Source organism: Schistocerca serialis, chromosome 10 (genome assembly GCF_023864345.2).
Source record: "Schistocerca serialis cubense isolate TAMUIC-IGC-003099 chromosome 10, iqSchSeri2.2, whole genome shotgun sequence".
Classification (NCBI taxonomy): Eukaryota; Metazoa; Arthropoda; class Insecta; order Orthoptera; family Acrididae; genus Schistocerca; species Schistocerca serialis.
In genome coordinates this window covers 209,470,323-209,476,322 of record NC_064647.1, presented here as the reverse complement: position 1 = coordinate 209,476,322, position 6,000 = coordinate 209,470,323, and positions in this window count along the sequence as shown.

Here is a 6,000-nt window from a genome sequence, read left to right as displayed (position 1 = left end):
CGACTAAGATTGTAAACTGTATGAATGCAGAGTCTCGCAGCGATAACATTGAGTAACATGTTCTCGGGTTTCCAACCGCGTCAATTGCTTAAAACTACACGAGCTTTCGGCCAAGCACTCCTTGGTCATTGTCAAGTGGTATGACTGCCAGTGGGCTGTTGGTGCGCCCTTATATACGCTAGCTGCCGGCTGCAGCACCCATCAAGTGAAAGAAGTGATTTCTCGGAAATATCAGAATAAGACCAGCGACGAAGAGCAGGAAAAGAAACTTGCTTTGCTGCCATTCTGTGGCTCTGTGTCGGGCAAGATAAGCCGCCTGTTGAAAAGACACAAGATCAAATCGATCTTCAGGCCCCAAACGAAAAACCATCAATTACTGAGACCAGTTAAAGACGCTGTAGGTCTCAGAACACCTGGAGTTTACGAAATACCTTGTGAGTGTGGCCAGAAGTTCATCGGACAAACAGTGCGCACTGTGGAATAATGCAGGAAAGAACATGAGAGGTATTATCGCCTACGCTATCTAGAGAAATCTGCGTTAGCTGAGCATGCGTTACAAAACGGTCGCCACATAAAATTTGACGATACCTCTGTCGTGGCTCGCACTAACGGCTTCTGGGACAGTTTAATACAGGAAGCTATTAAAATAAAAATTACCACAAACACCCTGAATAGAGACGGTGGCTTACAGCTCAGCGCTGCATGGGATCCAGCGATCGCGCGGTTGAAGAGGGCACATCGAACGCCGACTCAAAACATGCCCATATATGGCAATGTCACGGGCACCAGTGACGTCACAGCCGGCAGCTAGCGTATATGGGGGCGCACCAACAGCCCACTGGCAGTCATAACACTTGACAATGGCCAAGGAGTGCTTGGCCGAAAGCTCGTGTAGTTTTAACCAATTGACGCGGTTGGAAGCCCGAGAACATTTTATTCAAGATTGTAAACTGTTCCCGTGCCGGCGTGGTTAAAGTATAGAGCGCATGGAAAAACACTAAAAGCTTGTTCTCAACAGATAAGTAAGATTCTCAACCACCTGTGTAATAGCTCTCTGGAACAGGGCATTTTCCCTGATAGACTGAAATATGCTATTGTTATACCTTTGCATAAAAAGGGGGATAGATCTGATATCAACAATTACCGTCCAATCTCCCTTCTAACAGCTTTATCCAAAATTTTTGAGAAAGTAATGTATTCAAGAGTAGCTTCACATATCTGTAAAAATGAAGTACTAACAAAATGTCAGTTTGGTTTCCAGAAAGGTTTTTCAACAGAAAATGCCATATATGCTTTCACCAGTCAAATTTTGAATGATCTGAATAACCGAACACCACCCATTGGGATTTTTTGTGATCTCTCAAAGGCTTTTAACTGTGTGAATCATGAAATTCTGCTAGACAAGCTCAAGTATTGTGGCATGAGTGGGACAGTGCACAAATGGTTTAATTCGTACCTAACTGGAAGAGTGCAGAAAGTTGAAATAAGTAGTTCTCGTAACATGCAAAGATCAGCACATTCCTCAAACTGGGGAACTATCAAGAATGGGGTTCCACAAGGGTCGGTCTTGGGTCCTTTGTTGTTGTTATTATATATTAATGACTTGCCATTCTATATTCATGAAGAGGCAAAGTTAGTTCTCTTCGCTGATGATACAAGTATAGTAATCACACCTGAGAAACAAGAATTAACTGATGAAATTGTCAATACTGTCTTTCAGAAAATTACTAAGTGGTTCCTTGTAAACGGACTCTCACTGAATTTTGATAAGACACAGTACATACAGTTCCGTACAGTGAATGGTATGACGCCATTAATAAATATAGACCTTAATCAGAAGCATATAGCTAACGTAGAATATTCCAAATTTTTAGGTATGTCCATTGATGAGAGATTAAATTGGAAGAAACACATTGATGATCTGCTGAAACGTTTGAGTTCAACTACTTATGCAATAAGGGTCATTGCAAATTTTGGTGATAAACATCTTAGTTCACTCATTGCTTTCATATGGCATCATATTTTGGGGTAATTCATCACTGAGGAATAAAGTATTTATTGCACAAAAGTGTGTAATCAGAATAATAGCTGGAGTCCACCCAAGATCATCCTGTAGACATTTATTTAAGGATCTAGGGATATTCACAGTAGCTTCTCAGTATATATACTCTCTTATGAAATTTGTTATTAACAACCAAACCCAATTCAAAAGTAATAGCAGTGTGCATAACTACAATACTAGGAGAAAGGACGATCTTCACTATTCAAGATTAAATCTAACTTTGGCACAGAAAGGGGTGAATTATACTGGCACTAAAGTCTTTGGTCACTTACCAAATAGTATCAAAAGTCTGACAGATAACCAACAAGTATTTAAGAAGAAATTAAAAGAATTTCTGAATGACAACTCCTTCTACTCCATAGAGGAATTTTTAGATATAAATTAAGAAAAAAAAAAAGAAAAAAAAAATATTAAAAAAAACACAAAAAATAAAGTTGTTATATTAACTTAAGTATGTTGTTAAATTAACCTAATTATGTCATGTATTGGAAAATTCGACTCGTTCCACATCATTACGAAATATCGTATTCATGATCCATGGAACTAGTATTAATCTAATCTAATTTAATCTAAAACAGAGCTATGCAAGAGGCAGCTGGGATGCACCACGGGCCGCATATGAATGGAGTGAACGATGGCTGCGGTGGTGTGTACGGGTGACCAGACGTGCAATAGTCAAACAACTGACCGCCCAAATGAACCAACGGGCTATCAACAGTCTCTCCTCAACGGCCGTTCAGCGAACGTTGCTGCGTCTGGGCAAATGTTGCAGAGCAGGCGCTTGGTTCATACATCCAGGTTGACTGCCGTTCGTCGGCGGTAAATACTGGAATCTGCAATCCAGTACCGCAAATTAACGTCTGCTCAGTATGGACAGGTGGTCCGTTCATATGCATCGCGTTTTATGTTCTGTGCGACAGATGGCTGTGGTGTGTACTGCGTGAAATGCCTGAAGAAGGAGGAAAAGAAGAAAAAAGAAAGACACCAGGGAACAACCGTCGGAAGTAGACTTGGCCACTGTTTCTATGTTTCGATACAGTGCATCGATACGTGGAACTGTTTCAGTGTTTCGGAACGGCTGTGGTTCACTGTTTCGAAACAGTGGTGTTTCATTCTGGCCCTGTCTCGGACAACCGGACCGGATTCGATCTCGAGCCAGACACAGAAACTGTATCGTTGTTTCAAAATAAGGCTGTTTCAGTCCACCTGTGATTGGAACGGACTAATTGTATCGAAACAGTGATGTTTCATTCCGCTCTGTGTCGGACGAGATTCGGGCTCGGCGCAGGTACTGAAACACAACATACCACTTCGTGAAACACTTTCAAGAGTGTCGAAATCATTTTGACAAGCAACAACATGAAGCTTAAGATATCCGAAAATAAAGCTTCGTTTCTAGCTGACTGTCCTATTCCGAAATGGCATAACATCTGCTTTATAAACACTAACCAAACAATAAAACAACGCATACTATTCAAATTCAAAATAATAAATATGTGAAAATATTTCAGTTAAATTACACTTTTTTGCAACATACGCTTCTCTGTTGATGTACAGTAATCATATTAAGAAACGCAAGTAAGCCTACAACATTTTGAATAAAAAAAAGGCGTACAGTGACAGTTATTAGACATATACATAAATTTGATGTAGGTACAATTGCAAGCTATATGTTTGACATATCACTGATAGTGTAACGGTGAACGGGAACGGCTGGAAAGCATGGTGAATTTATAGTAACGGTTCGAAACACCTTGAAAGACAAAAATTTTTTCTGTTATATTTTGTTATTTATTCGAATTATTTGGCGTTATTTTTGAGTCTATAGTCACTGTGCTTATTATCCACAATGATTGCCTTTGTGTGCATGGAAATTAGCAGGATGGGTATATTACCCATACTAGACGAATGTTAGAATCCCAGTAGCATATCCGTTGTTTCTGCAGTTTGCTACCACCTCCAGTTCCATTCGTGGTGGTTCTTCTGTCTTCAGCTATGGCTGTCCTCAGGCAGTTGAAAAGTATGAAAGTCACACGACGCGAAAGCAGCGCATTTGCTGCAGGAAATACGAAACTGCCAAGACGCCTAAGTGATAGTTTCATACTTTCTGCGACATGATTAGGGCTCTCGCACCTCATTTGTGTTTATATGGACAGTCTTATACAGCAGGCATTCAAGATGATAAAATGTGTTTTTACAAAACACAAATTGTTTCACTGATTCGAAACAGCGTATCGAAACATTACATTGTACTGTTTCATTTGTTTCGAAACAGTTACGTGTTTCAGTTTGCCCATCTCTAGTCGGAAGGGTTCAGGCCGAAGGAGGAAGCGCTATGGTCTGGGAAATGTTTTCGTGGGAATCTCAGAGCGATCTTTTCATTATATAAGACACAATGGGACAACACATGTATGCATTTCTCCATGGGGACCATGTCCACGTGCACATGCAGTTTGTTTTTCCTCGGTACGATGGCATCTACCAGCAGGATAATGCAGCGTGTCGTACAGCTCGCAGTGTACGTACGTGGTTTGAAGTGCAGCAGGATGAGTCTGCCGTACTCTCCTGTCCATCCCTGGATTCGAACCCAGTCGAGGATCTGTGGGACCGCCTAGATCTGGGTGTGGGTGTTCACGCTGTGGATCCTCAAACGAGAAACCTACCGTAGTTGATCATGATACTGGAGTCAGCAGAGTTCCACATCCCTGTCGGTACCTTCCATAATTTCACTGACTCTCTTCCGCACTTCTGGCTCCGTCCATGCTGCTAAAGCTGGTTATTCAGGTATTTCACCGGCGATCACATTAATGCGACTGGACGGTGTAATGTGTTAGGAAGTCCTTTCTGAATGTATTTGCATGGATTGTAGCCTTATATGGAAGTCAAATGTGGAGAATAAACAGTTGAAGCCAGATGAGAATAGAAGCTATCAAAATATAGTGTTATAGAAGAATGCTGAAGATTAGATGAGTAAACTGAGTAACTAATGAAGAAATACTGAATCGAACTGAGGAGAAAAACTTTTACAGAAAGGAAAGTATCTGTCGATAGGACACTTCCTGACCTTAGTTAGTTAATTACATGTTCCACAGGTCGTTTCAAAGATTCTTTTATGATGTGAATGAGTCAGTTTACAGGATATTTTTACATAGTTAGTGTCAACATTAATAAACACATTATTGTCCGTCCCCTGTACCTGAGTGGTTGTCCGCCCCGGTAGCTGTGTGCTCAGCGTGACAGAATGTCAAACGTAAGGGCCCGAGATCGATTCACGGCTGGATCGGAGATTTTATCCCCTGAGGGACTGGGTGTTGTGTTGTCCTTATCATCATAATTTCATCCCCATCCACTGCAAGTCGCCGAAGTGGCGTCACATCGAAAGACTTGCACCCGGTGAACGGTCTACTCGACAGGAGGCCCTAGTCACACGACATTTACATTTATAACATATTATTATTTTCAGTCCTACTGATGCAACTACAAATAAATTTCTTTCTTTTTCTTTTTTTTACTCACTACAGTTTTTAAGTAGAAATTCATTAATGGAATAGGAGTTGTCTATGAGAAATCAGATTTAAATCTCGTTTCGCTACGTGTTAGGTATTTTATGTTATTGGGCAAATGATCAAAAACTTTTGTTGCTGCATATTGCCCTCCTTTCTGAGTCACTGAAAGCCTTAACAATGGGTAACGAAGGTTATTTTTCCCTCTAGTGTTGAAAGTATGTAAGCCACTTTCTTCTCGAATTGTGATGGTTTATTTATGATGAATTTCACTAGCGAATAAATGTTTTGTGGCGGCATAGTTAAAATGCCTAGCTCCTTGAAGAGGTACCGTGGCCAAAAGTACCTGAATTTAATTGTTCGATAAGTTCAGTAATAGAATTCTTCCAGTCCATGTTCTCTCTCATTAATATGGACCCAAAAAATTTGGAGCTT